The following is an 18,342-nucleotide window of genomic DNA, read 5'->3' on the forward strand; positions in this document are numbered from 1 at the left end:
CCATGGCACTCTTGAGCACAGACAAACCTGATGTGAGTTCACTGGGGAAAAGCTATTTCCCAAAGTAGCCACTTGAGGGCATATATGCTGAAAGCTAGGTCCTTGCAGATGCAGGGCAGGGGTGATGGTGGTGAACGTTTGAATAATAATAATAATAATAATAATAATAATAATAATACTTTATTTATACCCCGCCCATCTGGCTGGGTTTCCCCAGCCACTCTGGGCAGCTTCCAACTGAATATTAGAAACAATACAGCGTCAGTCATTAAAAACTTCCCTAAACAGGACCGCCTTCAGTTGTCTTTTAAAAGTAAAATAGTTGTTTATTACCTTGACATCGGCTGGGAGGGCATTTCACAGGGAACCTCACTTCCCTGTAACCTCACTTCCCACAGCAAGGGAACCACCAGAAGGCCCTCGGCGCTGGACCTCAATGCCCGGGTTGAACAATGGGGGTGGAGACGCTCCTTCAGGTATACAGGACCAAGGCCATTTAGGGCTTTAAAGATCAGCACCAACACTTTGAATTGTGCTCGGAAACGTACCAATGAAGATGTTTCAGGACCAGTGTTATATGGTCTCGGCGGCCGCTCCCAGTCACCAGTCTAGCTGCCGCATTCTGGATTAATTGCAGTTTCAGAGTCACCTTCAAAGGTAGCCCAACGTAGAGCACGTTGCAGTAGTCCAAGCGGGAGATAACTAGAGCATGCACCACTCTGGCAAGACAGTCTGTAGAGACTGGCGTTTCCGTGTGCTTCAACACCTCCCTGCTGTGGCTCCAGCAACCCTGTCTCACATGCTCACATGCAACCCTTCCTTACTCATGCTCAGAAAGGTGTCATGGCCACAGTTATTGCTTGTAATTTTTATAATTTGGAAGGTATCGTGACCAGTGAAAGCTAGGCCCTTCTGCTTGCATACAACATGCCATTGAAGGGTAGCTATCTAAGGAACTCGTGGATGGGCTATTTTACATAATCCAATAATTTCACAGCTTTCCTCCAGAATGACTGAATAAATGCACTGCCTTTTCTTCCATCTTCATAAAAAAAAAGTGGGCAGGAAAAATAGTCTCATTTGGGCAGTGTAACACACACGCTACTGTTCTCCTTGTCCCATACTAACTAATTATGTTACATTTCTTTCACTACTTGCATGTTTTCCTTTTCTATTCCAATGTTTATCGAGGGCAAGAAAATCAGAAGTATTTGCTGGTCGCCACCAGGCCGGTGTGAAAAATCCCACTTGCATTGGCTGCTCAAAGAGCATGAACCTAACAGAATATCCGCGAGTTCATGAAATAATAATTTGATTAGATTTACATGTTTAATGTAGCGGAGGAAAGTATGATAGACATGAGGCTAAAGACGAAGCCTGCCAACAAGCTTACCAGAAACTAACATGTCCAGTATAATTAACTGCTGTTTTATTGCCCCAAGATCAAGCTTTTAACATGCTTTTCTTCTGCTTTCTCAGTCAGTGACATCCAAGTCCAATGTCAACTTGCCCAGGTGGTCTAGAACCAAAACAACCATTAACAGAAGCATTTGACGCAAAACTTATTAGACTGCCATGCTCTATCTGCTACAAAAGGAATGGACAATGGGTGCCAGCCATTGTCCCTAAGTCATAAAAACCTCATGTTCTGCACCTCCCTGAGAGACATACACCCCACAACCCGAGGGCCAACCTTTCTCCAAGGGAAATCCAGAAAAACCAAAGCCTCCTACAGACAGGGATGCGGGTGGCGCTGTGGGTTAAACCACAGAGCCTAGGACTTGCCGATCATAAGGTCGGCGGTTCGAATCCCTGCAATGGAGTGAGCTCCCGTTGCTTGGTCCCTGCTCCTGCCAACCTAGCAGTTCGAAAGCACGTCAAAGTGCAAGTAGATAAATAGGTACTGCTCTGGCAGGAAGGTAAACAGCGTTTTTGTGCGCTGCTCTGGTTCGCCAGAAGCGGCTTAGTCATGCTGGCCACATGACCCGGAAGTTGTACGCCGGCTCCCTCGGCCAATAAAGCGAGATGAGCACTGCAACCCCAGAGTCGGCCATGACTGGACCTAATGGTCAGGGGTCCCTTTACCTTTACCTTTTACCCAGAGACTACTAAAATGCTAAAAGGTGGAGGCCTATATGATACATGGGGGAGAAAGTCCCTTGAAGACCCTCCAAAACTACTTTAAAGAAAAAGATGTAGAAAACATAACGAATCACCTCTTCTGGGATGCAATGGAAGCAGTTGCCAGAGGAGGTTGTATAAAAGAAACAGCACCCCTTAAAAAAAACTCTGAGAGAAGTAAAAATGTGTTACTGTCATGTGAGTTCTTGGTTGGATTAAGAATAATGCAAAAATTATGAAGGGAAAAGAGTCAATTCTCAATTGAGCTGAGGTTTGTTCACCCATCACTAGTAAAACCCACTGGACCCAAGATATATGTGGGATAATCCATGGATTAGTTTTGCTGAAGCAAGGTAATTTCTGAAAGTAATTTTGCCCTGTAGAAATATGCTGTTTGTGCAGGTAATATACACAAATAAACCTCCCGATAAACAGGCAGCTACACTGACCACCTTGTAAATGGATAACAAGATGGTTTCAGTTGACCCTCTTCTTTGCACCACCCATGTCTCCATGGCTAGAAGAGCCAGCACAAGCAACTTTTGCCATGCCTTTTCCCTTCTGCAAAGAGCAGAGCAGGGCTATTCTAACTGACCTCCCTAACACACATCTATAGATAGCTTCTGCTTAGTCCGGGTGAACTGTACTTCTGAACACTACATTATAATAATTTGGGAATCATGGGCATAATTCTCACCCAGTCCCCCCTCCCCCACTGCCCGATAAACTGGAGCAATGCGTATGTAAGTAACTCTACTAGCTGCTCTGCAAGAGCTTCCTCTGAATAACCAGTATACTGCCTTCTGCACAGGATTCTATCCGATTCATCATTTTCTCGGCCTCTTCTCCCACTTGGCTGTTCCATTTCATGAATTAGACATGACTCAGCATAATATCTGGGTGCACTGAGAAAACACAATCAACTGAAGTTGCAGGCATGTGAGGGAGGCCTGCTTATGCTAAGATCAGCTGTTGTTTTCAAAACTGTCAAGAGCTTAAATGACTGGAGAATTGGAAATTACCTAGCGTAAAATTCAGATCGCCATGGTATGAGCGGTACAAAGGTTCTCATCAGAGTTCCAGGAAGCAAAGGCTGGAAAGGCAAGGTGGCTTGTGACAATGAGATTAACTTTAGGCAGGATTTTGATCCTTTTAGTTTATGTGCCATTAGTCAATAAATATTCGCATTCTGAGAATATTAACAGTTTGTACTGCTAACACTTGGCTGCTGGTAGCCTCAAAATCATTGGAATTATAACGCAACTGAACTGCTTTGAGAGCAGGAACCCACACAAAATCAATATACAGTGAGGGGGGAAAGTATTTGATCCCCTGCTAAATTTGCCCATTGTACAGGTACTGTAACAAGCTGGAATTACAGGTAAGACCTATCTCTTACAGCAGGTGCTTCTAATTCAGCTCATTACATACAGTGAAGATACCAGGTAGCCTGACATCTGGCTGGTTGATAGGTGATCAAATACTTATTTCACTCATTACAGTGGTGCCTCGGGTTAAGAACTTAATTCGTTCTGGAGGTCTGTTCTTAACCTGAAACTGTTCTTAACCTGAGGTAGCACTTTAGCTAATGGGGCTAACAATTTCTGTTCTCATCCTGAAGCAAAGTTCTTAACCCAAGGTACTATTTCTGGGTTAGCGGAGCCTGTAACCTGAAGCGTCTGTAACCCGAGGTACCACTGTATAATGCACATCAATCTCTGACTTTTGTCTCCTGGGTTTCTGGGGGTTTTCCTGTTGTTATTCTCTCTCACACAGCTACAATAAAGCTACAATTAAAATGATGGACTGGTCATTTCTTCGTCAGAGGGCAAACTGGCAAATTTAGCAGGGAATCAAATACTCCCCCCCCCCCACTGTATTATGAGTTGTTAACTAGTCAAATGGGCAAGGTACAAAGAACAAATTATCATTATTAATACCCACTTTAAGACCTTTGAAGAGGGCGCCCTATTCAAAACACCAAGCTATAAGAGTAGTCACCGTGCAATTTTTGAAGTATTAAAGAAATGTGTAATAATTTCTACTATGCAGCTGCCTTAGAGGCTGCAGATGACCGCAGTGCCTGGAGACAGACAGTCAGGTCAGGTATCCACAGCAGTGACCAGAGGAGGAATGACCACTGGGAGGAGCACAGAAAGAAGAAATGTCATGGCACATCTGCAGTAGCATAACCGGATGCCTTCATCTGCCCAAGATGCAACGTAACATGTCTCTCCTGTATCAGTCTCTACAGCCACAGCAGGCGCTGCAACCTTCCAACAGTTTGACTTTACACCCAAGGTGTGCTCCTCCATCGTCTCTCAGATGCCAACAAATATGGGTGCCTTCAAGATATTGTTGGACTACAACTCCCATCAGCCCTGACCTTTGGCCATGCTGGCTTGGGTTGGTAAGAGTGGGAGTCCAACAGCGTTAGGAGGGCAGCATAGTGGCTACCAATGCTCTAATTTCATAGCATAAACTTGTGACGTGTCCAGTACAGGAAGTGCCAAGAGATTACAGACAAGATTACGGAGAATGGGCTGTCCAAGAATGAAGCAATACTTGGGATAGCAGGTGGAGCTAAGGTAACAAACGGAAGAGAAAGTGTAACTCTGGTGGAGACGGATTACTTGAAGATGCATGTATGCCATGTGCACATGTGCTCATGCACCTGCAACTCAGTTCTGTACACCACTCACTCATGTGCCAGCATATACCGGGGTAGGTACACATACAGACCGGGTTGCTGGCCCTCAGCCTTGCGTTAAAAGTTGCATGGGTGTGAACTGCTGTGAATTTGGCAGAAGCATACAGAGCAAGCAAGAATAAGCAGCTGGTGAAGAGAAGAGCAACAGACAGGGCAATCCTAGAAGTGGGAGGACATGCTAAAGAGCAATGAGTTCTGGGATGTGGACTGAGCCACCTCGCCATATAAAAACCTGCTTTGTTGGATATTCATTTTCCTTATTTATTTCACAAAATCTACATACTGCTTGATTGTAAAACACACACACACACACACACACACCCGAAAGCAGTTTACATAAGATAAATATCTCCACTTTCTAAGCACTTGGGTAAAAAGGTAAAGGGACCCCTGACCATTAGGTCCAGTCGTGGCCGACTCTGGGGTTGCGGCACTCATCTCGCTTTATTGGCCGAGGGAACCAGCGTACAGCTTCCGGGTCATGTGGCCAGCATGACTAAGCCGCTTCTGGCGAACCAGAGCAGTGCACGGAAACGCCGTTTACCTTCCCGCCGGAGCGTTACCTACCGGTATATATCTACTTGCACTTTGACATGCTTTTGAACGGCTAGGTGGGCAGGAGCAGGGACCGAGCAACGGGAGCTCACCCCGTTGTGGGGATTTGAACCGCCGGCCGTCTGATCAGCAAGTCCTAGGCTCTGTGGTTTAACCCACAGCGCCACCAGCACCTGGGTAGGCTTGTCTAAACAATAAGATTTTTAGGAGGAACTGAAAAGAGCACAGTGAAGGCGCCTTGATCTCAATAGGCAGGGAGTTCCAAAGTGCGGCTGCTGCCATGCTAAATGATTGAGTTTTTACAAATGCAGAAAGGGCATCATGTGGCAGCTACAGTAGTGCCAATTACGCCGATTGAAGCAGTCAACCAGGCACGCGTGGGGTAAGGCAATCTTGTAGGCCAACTGGTCCCAAGTTGTTAAGGGCTTTATATGCCAGTAGTAACACCTTGAACTTGGATCTGTAGCAAATCGGCAGCCAGTGTATGTACAGTATATGTACAGTCATACCTCGGGTTAAAGTAGCTTCGGGATGAATATTTTTGGGTTGCGCTCTGCAGCGACCCGGAAGTAACGGAGCACATTACTTCTGGGTTTCGCCGTTCGCACATGCGCAGACGCTCAAAATGACATCACGCGCATGCGCGGAAGTGGCGAATCGCAACCCGCGCCCACGCAGGGACGTGGGTTGCATTCGCTTCAGGATGTGAAAGGGCTCCAGAATGGATCCCGTTCACATCCAGAGGTACCACTGTATAATGAAGTGGCCAGGTATGGAGGCACCTTCAAGATTTGGACACCTTTTGGACAGGGTAAAGAGATGGGAGCTCCATCAGGGCTTCCATTTTTCAGCCCGGTCACCATTGTTGTGCCTTTCAGTTTTCTGACGCAGGATGAAATAAGGCAGCTGTCGCTTCTCCCACCTGTTCTGTCCCCCACCCCACCCCGATGCTGTGTAGCATACCTGCAAACTACAGGAGGCAAAAGTGGGAAGGTAATCAGTGATAGAAACCACAACTGCCTTGTCTCTCGTTTCATCAAGGTATTTATGCAAGGTTTCCAGGTTGGAAGGTAACCATCTGACCTCACTGTATGTGCACACAAAGCTTCAGGGGTCCAGAGGGTGGCATTTCCTTGGCACAGGTGTGTTCCCTTAAAGACACTTGCTAATTCAGCTTCTGGGTGAAATGAAAAAGCATATGGCTTATCCCTAAAGGTATTTTTGGGGGGAGGAAACTAATGCCTTGGGATAGCTTGCTACCACTTCTGTTAGTTTTAATTTCAAATAGCTTGCCGTGGTGTTACTGTTGGCAAGAGAATGCCTGAGCTTGGTTGGGATGGCCCCAGTTTCAACACTGAACAACAAAACAAGCTTGCTTTTTTGCTTTCGCTTTTTAAGGTTTAATGGTTGCCAGAGCCATTGAGAATAAGCGCAAATGGGAGCATCTATTTTGTTGACTCAGTGCATTTCTAAATTGCTATTCAGATCACTTACAGGAATAAGTGTAATAAACGGAGTAAGAAGTAACAGGAATAAGAAGTAATAAAAACACCAATGTGACCTCTCTCGTTTTGTAACATACATTTGTTTACAAATGAGCAGCCCAGAAAATCCTGTTTTTACAGGCCACCCTCTCGCAAGCCCAAACCTTGCTCCTGATTTTGTTCTTTTTGCTCAGGGCCCGGCAACAATCCCCTCTCCGTGGAAATAGCACGACTCCTCATCTTAGCAGAGCAGGAGAGGAAAAGGTAAGGGCTATATTCCATAGCTGTAGCGTAGCCTCTTAGGCACATATAATTACATTCAAGTAGGCAAGTGTAGAAGCTCAGCTCTCATGAGAAATGCTTGCAAAACTTACAGGATTTTTTTTCAACTTTACACTTTTATAAATTCCCATTCCTGCAGAAAAATGTACGTGAGCAGAACACACCAGATTTCCCTTGAAGTATACCTTCCTTGAAATTTGGTTGGTTGCTTGACATCTTTTTCTTCTTCTTTTTTTAATAAACAAAGGGCTGGGGGATGACAGTCTTGAACAGTTTTCCAAAGCACATTTGTCTCCTGCAAGATCACATCTCAGCTGTTGCTCGTCTTTAGGGACGGAAGAAGAATTCATTCAGTCTGCTTTTTGCAGTCGACTGACCCAATCCAACAATCCCAAATTCATTTGCGGACTGGAACATAACTCTTGATCAGATTATGCGCTTCTCCGGATTTTGCAATGCTGTGGCAATGTACAAAAAGTGTGCACAAAATGATACTTTATGGCAAAGATGTGTACAGTATAAAGTACTTATTTTACAGGAAATAATGCATTTAAAAGTACATAGTTGTTGTTGTTTTGTTGTTGTTTTTTAGGGACACGGGTGGTGCTGTGGTCTAAACCACTGAGCCTCTTGGGCTTGACGATTGGAAGGTTGGCAGTTCGAATCCCCGTGACAGGGTGAGCTCCCGTTGTCCGGTCCTAGCTCCTGCCAACCTAGCAGTTTGAAAGCACACCAAAAAGTACAAGTAGATAAATAGGTACCGTTCCGGCAGAAAGGTAAATGGCATTTCTGTGCGCTGATCTGGTTTTGGTGTTCCGTTGCGCCAGAAGCGGCTTAGTCATGCTGGCCACATGACCCGGAAAAACTGTCTCTGGACAAACACTGGCCTGTAAAGAGAGATGAGCGCCACAACCCCAGAGTCGTATGAGACTGGACTTAACTGTCAGGGGTCCTTTACCTTTACCTTTTTAGCTTCTTAGAATAAATGCATACAGTAATGTGTACAGTTTAGGTGGGAACATTACTTCAAATAATCTGCACAAAACAAGGTGAAACGGGCCTATGATTAAGGTCATACATTAAAAGCACATGACTTCCTCTGACGAATCCTGGGAACTGCAGTTTTCCTTCACAGAGATAGAATTTCGGGCACCCTTAACAAACGGTTCCCATGTTTCTTTGGAGAAGTCATGTTCTCTAAATGGTGTGGAACGGTGTGTTTAGGCTGATCTGTCCAGCCCTGCTTGTTGCAGAATGAACCAGTAAACTAAATAAATTAAAAAATACAGACAAGTTAGAATAGTGATTCCTAATAGATACTGGAAATACCTAACAAGAGAGAATCAGGCATTATTATGAAGGCACCTGACACATGTCATCTGAAACAACAATTCATGTATGAAAAAGTGCAAAGATAAACGATTAAACATATCACACCATATAAAATCCAAATATGCGGCTAGTGCAGAAATATCTACCTCAAGCCTGCTTAAAATCACATCTTGCAGTGGTGCTTCAGATCTAAAGTACCACTTTGATGTAATTAACTTCCTCAATAAGATCCTGCTCAAACTGCAGTTACTATGTGGAGACCACTTCACATGGAAGCTGTAAATACACTTTGAGTCATTCCTTTTTTTTTTACTTACTTATTGAAAGATTTCCACTCTGCCTTTCAATTTCAAATTCCCCAAGGTGGCTTACAGTATCACTTTAAACAGTAAAATACAATGATAATAAAATAGCAGCACATAGCAATACTTTAAAGGAGCAGCAAAACCACAAAACAAAGCAAAAACCTGGGGAAATTGAACTGGTTTTCACCTGGTGCCTAGAAGCCAACAGACTGAGCTTTTAACAGAATAGAATTCCACATCAGAGGTGCTACTACCAAGGAGGCCCTGCCCCTGATCCCTGCCCACTGCATCCCAAGTCATACACCCAAGACTGTGCCTCTGTAACTGGATATGCCAGTGGCCCATCTAGTTGTCACCCACCCACCATATAACTCCTTTTACAGGGAAGATCTGAGCATGGATGATGTGGAAGCTTTATAAGAAGCCAGGTGGATAAAAATCAATGATTTTTAAAAATTTAAATCTGATTTTTAAAAATTTAAATCTGATTTTTAAAATAAAATGCTTTTGGAGGAAAAACATTTCTAAAGGTAGTTTCTATTTAAGTTACATTATAGTCCAAAGGCTATAAGGATTTGTTTTAAGTTTTTCATGTGTGCTAAAACTCAGTCTAAGTTGGGTTGTTGTTGTTTTTTTAAAAAAATCGTTTCACTACATCAGCTAACCAACATGGATACATATGCTATAATGTTATTGTTTTAGTTAAATAAATTGTTTAAATTGTTATTAAGGAAATGATTGTTTTTCTTCTTCCAATAAAGTACTGCAGAAAAGTTGTTCAAATATAAACAGTTAACTTATATATAACTCACAATAATTTCATAATTATCTGTCTCTGTATTTCTAATAGTATAACCACATCAGTAGTTTTTTATATAACTGTAAAAACTACTCTGAAAATGTATTATTCCAAAAATGAGACCTTCCTCTGGTTGTAAATATTAATATTATACCAGCAATAAATATAAATATTATACCAGCAAGAATCGGTCTTATTGTAAAAAAAAGAAAAAAAAAGGATTGGATTGGATTGATCTTTATTACGGCCATTGGCCCGTCACACGACAGTTTCCCATACCAACATAATGTACTTGAACCTCCAAATTTAAAACCGTCAAAACTTACAAAAAACAGACAAGAACCAAAGCAGAACAAAAACAAAAGACCAATAAAGACCAAAAACAAAAGACCGTTGCAATAAATTTGTAACATAACCATCACCATCTGCTCACAAATCAATAGAAGACATCAATGGTGATTCACCTAGTTACATCCTAAAACATAGATCATGGTTTAAAGGGAGAAAAAAAAAGATTTAAACCAAGTCTTACTGACTAGTGATTTAAATCATGATTTAAATCATGATTTAAATAGTGATTTAAATCGATTTGATTTAAATCAAATCCACCCCGTAAGGAGCTTCTGCAGGAGAAGGACTGTGATCATGAGAGTGGTGTTCCTAAAACTAGGGTAAAACTGTGAATCTTCCTTGTTACTTTTGCTATTAGATGCTGCATGTTGTCTTAAGAAATCTTCTTGTTTATAGTACCGAAATGCAGTTTTTAAAATGTTACTATGTTTGCTAATGTTTCGCTATGCTATTATGAAATGGTTACTGTGTTGTTGTTTTGCTATGTTATTATGAATCGTTTCTTTGAAATGTTTCCTTTGTTGCAAGATGCTTTGAGCAAATAAAATGAATGAATGAATGAATGGCGTCCCCAGAAACTCAGGAACAGGCGCAAACATTACCCAAGAAGGATTCAGGACCCTTGGGGGAGGCTGGCAGGGATCCCTTTCTGCAGAAAGCAAGCTCTGCTTCTGAAGCAATTGAGAAACAGGTAGGACAGGGCGCTGCTCCAGCACTGTGTTCTCACAATGGTCAACCAGAGGCCTATTGGAAACCCCAAAGGAGGACAGCACTTCTCCCATTTGTGCTCCTCGGTAACTTGTATACAGAGGAAAGACTGACTCTGATAATGGAGGAAATATATGGCCATCATGACTAGTACTAATTGATAGCTTATCCTCAATGAATCCATTTTTCCCCAGTTTTTTAAAAAAGGTAAAGGACCCCTGGATGGTTAAGTACAGTCAAAGGCGACTATGGGGTTGCAGCGCTCATCTCACTTTCAGGCCGAGGGAGCTACAGCGGTACCTCAGGTTACATATACTTCAGGTTACAGACTCTGCTAAGCCAGAAATATTGCCTCGGGTTAAGAACTTTGCTTCAGGATGAGAACAGAAATCGTGCTCCGGCGGTGCAGCAGTAGCAGGAGGCCCCATTAGCTAAAGTGGTGCTTCATGTTAAGAACAGTTTCAGGTTAAGAACGGACCTCCAGAATGAATTAAGTACATAACCAGAGGTACCACTGTATAATAATAATAATAATAATAATAATAATAATAATAATAATTTATTTATCCCCACCCTCCCCAGCCAGAGCCAGGCTCAGGGTGGCTAACACCAATAAAATCACAGGAAAAACATAATGGGGGGGGGGAAAGGGGGGGAACCAATTTAAAATGCAGGTTAAAATGCTGGCGTTTGTCCATAGACAGCTTTCCGGGTCACGTGGCTAGCAGGACTAAACTGCTTCTGGTGCACGGAGGACCATGACAAATGCTGTTTACCTTTCCGCCATAGCGGTACCTATTTATCTACTTGCACTGGCGTGCTTTTGAACTGCTAGGTTGGCAGGAGCTGGGGCAGAGCAACGGGAGCTCACTCCGTTGCGGGGATTCGAACTGCCGACCTTCTGAATGGCAAGTCCAAGAGGCTCAGTGGTTTAGACCACAGCGCTCTATACATTATGAAGAATAAGAGCATAAAATGAGCTGTGCTGAATCAGACCAAACGCCCATGTAGTCCACCAGCCTGTTCTCACGGTTGACAACCAAATGTCCACAAGTAGGACATGAGTACAACAGTACAGCAGCCCGACAGCTCTCTCCCCACTTGTGATTTCTAGCAACTGGAATTCAGAGGCATGCTATTACGTCTCTAATAGTGGAGGCAGGGGACACGGGTGGCGCTGTGGGTTAAACCACAGAGCCTAGGACTTGCTGATCAGAAGGTCAGCAGTTCGAATCCCCGTGACGGGGTGAGCTCCCGTTGTTCGGTCCCTGCTGCTGCCAACCTAGCAGTCGAAAGCACGTCAAAGTGCAAGTAGATAAATAGGTACCACTTCGGCGGGAAGGTAAACAGCATTTCTGTATGCTGCTCTGGTTCGCCAGAAGCGGCTTAGTCATGCTGGCCACATGACCCGGAAGCTGTACCTCGGCCAATAAAGCGAGATGAGCGCCACAACCCCAGAGTCAGCCACGACTGGACCTAATGGTCAGGGGTCCCTTTACCTAGTGGAGGCAGAGCATGCAAGAAGGTGGTAATTCAGATACTCTAGGGTCCTGGTCTGTTAAGGCCTATGCGGTGGCTCACTTTGTAGACTGAACAATTTCCCCCCCCCCCTTTCCACCACAGTAAAAAGGAAATGTCTTTGGTGATATGGAGAAAACTGTCCAATCTGAACCGCTGCAAATAAGTAGTTAACCATCTGGTGATGGTCTCCATGTGGAAAGATTTAATGGAAATCCCACATAGCGATTTTCATGTGACTTTTGCAGAAGCAAAACAATATCCAAAGCAAGGTTGTGCCTTTTCCATCTTAGACTCTATTTTTATTATCTGTGGGGAAATTGGTTCAATATTTGAGGTTAAGAACTGACACGGATCTGAAGTTGCCTGAAGTAGAACATGCTATCGGCAATATTTGTGACCTTCTTGCTCCAGGAGGAAGGAATTTAAAGTTGACTTAAGAGCCCCAAGGAGGATGGAACTGGTGGAAGGACGAACATTCGTTATGGATGGAGTACTTCTTATCTGGCTTAGTGGAAGAGGGAAAAGTAAAAACTGGTTGGAGCAAAATGTTCTTGGCCAGATTATTTGCTGGCATGGGCACAGACAATCCAGTTCAATCCCTCTCTGTTCATAATTAATGGATTTCAGAAAGTTTTCTAACATTTTAATGTTTTGGAAATACTACAAATCAGAGACTTTTTAACACCAAAACAACTGCAAAACAGCCTATGAATTGACTTCTCAAAAAATCAACAAGTCTCAAAAGCTAGGGTATAACTTTTTTTTAAAAAAAAACAAACCCAACCACTTGGAACTCAATTCTATATCTGAAAAAAGTGAGTCTTTAACTTTCATCTCCTGGTAATAACTCTCAGAAAAAATGATTTGCAAGAACCAACATGTACATTCCTTTATCCTTGTAATAGTAGAATATGGTCAGCTTCCAACCTATCTTTTAACCCCCACCTCCTCCCAAAATCTCTTTCTATTTTGTAAACATCATCTGATTAATCTCCACAGAAAAGCCTTGCAAACTGTGCTATTATTTCCAGTGTTCGTCTTTTGTGCAATTGTTGAACTAAACAGATTGCCCGAGGCCACCCACTGAGTCCTTGGCTGAAACAGGTATTTGGAGCCAGGTGTTCCAGGGCTTATTTTAATATTCTGACCACTAGACCATGCTGGGTTTAAGGGTATATCTAAATAGCAATTATTATTTGCTTGTGGGCTACGGCTCTCTGCCTAATCGTCTTATCACCAGCTGTAAACAGTATCCATGAATGGGAAGCAAAGCAGGTGCAAAGTTCTGGTTTAACTTAGCATGCGCATAAGCTCCAGAATAACAGAATGTCACCGGTATAATTAGGCTCAAAGGTGTGGAGAGAACACGGTATTGAGGTGCATTATCTCATGCCTTTGCTGTTCTCTCAGGTGCACCACATGAATCAACCCAAAAGTATATGCAAGGAATCTAAGGCACGATGGAAGCTCCAACACCATCAGTCTGAATTGCAGATACCCCCCCACCTGCAGGAAAAAAACAAACAACTTTATAAAGTAATCTCAGAATTGTTGGGGAGAGACTTATTGAGGAGGCTTCAAAATCCCACAGCTCACCAAGGTTAGAACTGCCCAAGGCCAGTGCCTCTACACTATAGTAGTAATATCAATCCACAGGTGCATGAGTGCAATAATGCTTATAAATCTCTCTACTGGTATATAATCCAAGGAGAGGGATTTTTAATTATTATTATTATTATTATTTCTATACCACTTTATAGAATATCAAACAGTTTACAACCTACATTAAAACATCAAATAAGACACTGCAAAATAAAGCAGTACAGAAGGTCAAATATGCATTCAAAGCAACAGAACTAACAAACAAACAAAATATTATCCCAAATATTTCAAGATAAGACATTACAGAAGAAGGTCAAGTATAGAAAAGACCTCGAATAACACCTTGAACCTGGGCTGGTATAAAATTGGCAACCAATGCAAATCTTTGAGCACAGCTGTTATATGTTGACCTCAATCAATCAGCATTCTTTAACTTCTGTTATCTTCCCAAACAATTAATAAACAACTAAACCGACAACTAACCTACAAGCATCTCTCTCTGAAAGGAGAGGGATTATTGATATTACCAACGGCTAATGAAATAAAAGGATGCATATCCACAACCTTGGGGGGGAAATCCCAAAATGTAATAGTTATATGTCAGAAGCCTATCTACTAATATGCAAGTAAATTTAAAAGGTTTGATTCCAATAATAGCAGTGATGCTCATGGAAAACACAGGTGAAAATATCTAGCTGTTCCAAAACACAAAATTGGACTAAAGAAATCCAAAAGGAGTGGAGTGGAATACTTGGGGATTAATGTGTTTATTTACCATGATGAAAAAGAACACACACACACAAACATATATATATATATATATATATATATATATATGACACAAGGGCACAATTGCCTTTCATGGCTGGTTTCTCTCTACAGATTTTGTCTGATCAAAGAAACAAACAATCTGTTCTGCCCAAACTTGCACCTATTTACAAAAAACTGTGTAGCCTTTGCAAGTTAATACAGATACACATCGTTTTATTTGTAGCCCACCTTTCCAAAACCACACTCAAGACAGCTTACAACAAGAAATCTTTAAAATAGTAATAATTATCAAACATAACAAAAGTAGTCATAAATCAATAAATAAAACAGCAAAAAGGACACAATTGGACTGAACAATTTCCGCATAAATCGTAAGATTTAAATGAAGATACAAAAATTAATATCTGTTTTATTGGTTTTATGTTTCACTTCTGTTCTAATGGATATTGTTGTTGCATTGTTACATAGTGTACATTGCCTAGGGATTTTTGAAAGGTTGAACAGTTTAGAAATGTTTTTTAAGTAAATAATAGAAGGCCTCTGAACATCTAAGGTGATTTTCTTTTTTTACTTGCTGAGTAACCTGTTAGTTTTGCATAAAGCTCAAACCGCCTCCATACAAAAGCAGCTTCCAGAAATCTTCTGTTATGGCAGCTGCAGCTTCTGCAGCAAATGCAAAAGAGAGCTAGCGAGCTAATGTTTACCACCATTCCCTACAATTCAGCCTCAGGACAAATCAAAGGTAAATACTGTAAAGAGAAGAACTTTTCCCAAAGACAAAGACCACATGACAGAGGACAGAGAATCCGCTGGCTGGAGACCTTATCTTAATTTACTAGGACTTGGAACAGAGCAAAAATGTAAATGCGTTTAAGGATGCAATCCTAAACACATCTGCTAAGACCCACTGAAGACAGGAAGCATATTTCCATGCAACTATGCATGGGATTGTGCTGTGAAAGGATGTCCAGTGGATTTTCTCTCTCTTTAACTCAGGACACATGCTGGGGAATATGCTACAAACCATAAGTTCTGTACCACTATCCTGTTGGCTAGAGGCCATTTCTGATTTTCAGTAGGAACTGGGTGATTCGTAATGTCCCCACTGTTGGAGCAGAGACAAGTCTGTGTTACCTGTTATGACTGTGCAAGGTGCCATGTGTACAGTTAGCCTGTAAACAGTAAGAAATAACTAAATAAATTTACCTATGTAACATGGCCTTAGATAGCTATTGCAAATGGAGCATTTTTCATGTGAATCAGCTGAACGCTGATTACAGGAAAGGGGACGCGGGTGGCGCTGTGGTCTAAACCACTGAGCTTCTTGAGCTTGCCGATTGGAAGGTTGACGGTTCGAATCCCTGCAATGGGGTGAGCTCCCGTTGCTCTGTCCCAGCTCCTGCCAACCTAGCAGTTTGAAAGCATACCAGTGCAAGTAGATAAATAGGTACCACTGTGGCAGGAAGGTAAACAGTGTTTCCATGCACTCTGGTTTCCATCACGGTGTCCCGTTGCGCCAGAAGTGGTTTAGTCATGCTGGCCACACGACTCAGAAAGATGTCTGTGGACAAACGCCGGCTCCCTTGGCCTGAAAGCGAGATGAGCGCCACAACCCCTTAACCATCCAGGGGTCCTTTACCTTTTGATTACAGCAAGCCCCATGAAGGCCCTCTAATCAGTGCCAATCAACTGATAATCTTTAAAGGAGTCTCCTAGAACAGGGAGGTCTTTTGAACTGACAAGGGATAAGGTGCCATATAGGGGCAGTTATAAAGAGATCCTGCACAGTCACCATAAAAACTGTATGTTGATTGGATTTGCAATGAGCCCCTAAATATAAGCATCAAGAATAGTGTGTTGGAGATCCAGATATATATTTCTGCAAACAAATCTGACAGCTTTTGTAGTGATGGACATCAGTGCTATGTAAATAAGAAACAGTGAGAACATTAAATAATAATTTTCTACTCCATTTTATTGCTCTTTAAACTGTTGTTAGCCACCCTGGGCACTACAAGTGCAGTGGAAGGGGGGATATACACATCTTTAATATATAAATGAATATATTCCAGAAATCCTGCTTTGGGCCCATTCTTTCTAGCAATGAGTTTGCAAAGCAGTAAAATGCCCTACTCTGCCAGACACGATGGGTATTCTTGGATTCGCTTGACAGGAAAGCTAGACTAGCTGCTTGCATGAAGTGCAAACTGGGTACAAAACTTTCCGATGAATTCATACTGTCGTCTTGAACAATAATTTTTTGCTTGCTGAATGGGTGAGCACAGTGAAGACTATAAAGCTCTTTGCGAATGAAGACTGTAAGCCTACACACAGTTCCTTGAGAGTAAATCCTATTGAACTTGATTCTCTATAACTGTGCATGAAGCAACATCTACACAGTAATGGACGTCAGCAGATGGAAGAAACTGTGCCATGTTAATGCTTAAACTGCTTTCGTCTGTCCAACGTGGAAGGATATGATGTTTAACTTGCCAGGACCACATGTACCAAAAGGATAAAATTATGTATCTGTTTAAAATGTTTTGTATTGCCCAATAGACCCGAGAAGATACAGGCAAGATTGGGAAGAGAGGCTAGTTTAACAGCATCTGGTGGGACTGATTAACATTTCTGCTTGCTTAGAACCCAAACATTAGATACCATTGTGGAATGTGGTTTGGCTGTTGCTGCACTCCAATATTTACGCAGGTTTTAGAGCTTTTTACATATATATTATTAGAACTATTCACCTGGCCATATGCCAAACCAATGTCAGGTTTTGTTTTTTATTTTTGCGGGGGGCACAGTAGCGCATCCCCTGCTAAAATCTCCAATTGCTAGCTGAAAAGAGCAACTTTTTTTGCAATATTATTTCCGTCAGTAGTGGACTGAAATAGATTTTATTCACATTAACACGGGAAAGTCCAGTTGCGATGTGGTTTTTTCCCCACAGTGGCCAAGTGTAGGTGCAAACCAGCAACAGAGGATGTGGAGAAGGAGCAATTTTAGAAGCATAACTCAGCACCGCTGGGAAACAGAGTTTCCAGTTTAATTCTTGCATGAGAAACTCTTTGCAGCGGTGGAGTCTGCTATCACATCTTGCAATGCTACACTATTTAAAACCTGTAATTTCTGTATGCAACAACAGCAGCAAGAATACTCATCGCGAAGTATTGGAAGACACAAGATTTACCCACCCGGGAAGAATGGCAGATGAAGTTGATGGACTACATGGAATTGGCGGAAATGACTGGCAGAATCCGAGACCAGGGAGAAGAGTCGGTGGAAGAAGATTGGAAAAAGTTTAAAGACTATTTATAGAAATATTGTAAAATTAAGGAATGTTAGAAAAATGTTGGAATGAAGTTATATGGCTTTAGTAGAAATGTTATAAGGAATTAAGTATAAATAGATTAATAGAGTATTAAAGGGAAAAATAAGGTTAGAATGCATTAAGATAATTATAGGATAGAAAACAGAGGAAGATGGAAAGGAATTGCTGAAACAATTAACAGAAGTGGAATACAAAAAGGGAGGTGTGAGGAGGTCGTGGAAACAAGTGAACGAAAGATAAGATAATGAAATGGTTTTGTTTTTGTTTTATTAGTTTTATGTGTTAGTGTTTTGTAGTGTCTTTGTATTGTGTTTTTTTTTTTGTTTTTAAATTGTTGGAAAATTAATAAATATTATTTAAAAGATAAAAATAAAACCTGTAATTTCTATGCTCGTATGCGTATTTAGGACATGCACTCTTATCAGTGCAGTCAGTTGCTAGCATTCATTCAGCCCATATCATTTATA

The 18,342-nt window shown here is 41.9% G+C and overlaps 1 protein-coding gene and 1 long non-coding RNA gene across 4 annotated transcripts in view; both read right to left on the reverse strand.

Moving 5' to 3' along the window:
* The window catches only part of CFAP299 (cilia and flagella associated protein 299), a 327,043-nt gene that overhangs the window by 95,601 nt on the left and 213,100 nt on the right, over window positions 1-18,342 (reverse strand). The window lies entirely within an intron of this gene.
* Window positions 7,473-18,342, reverse strand: part of LOC308485470 — a 34,596-nt gene continuing 23,726 nt past the window's right edge. The window contains exon 4 of the long non-coding RNA XR_013990543.1: window positions 7,473-7,610. This is a non-coding gene — a long non-coding RNA (uncharacterized lncRNA). The remainder of the gene's footprint in view (window positions 7,611-18,342) is intronic.

Source organism: Podarcis pityusensis, assembly GCF_964106645.2.
Source record: "Podarcis pityusensis genome assembly, chromosome: 9".
NCBI lineage: Eukaryota > Metazoa > Chordata > Lepidosauria > Squamata > Lacertidae > Podarcis > Podarcis pityusensis.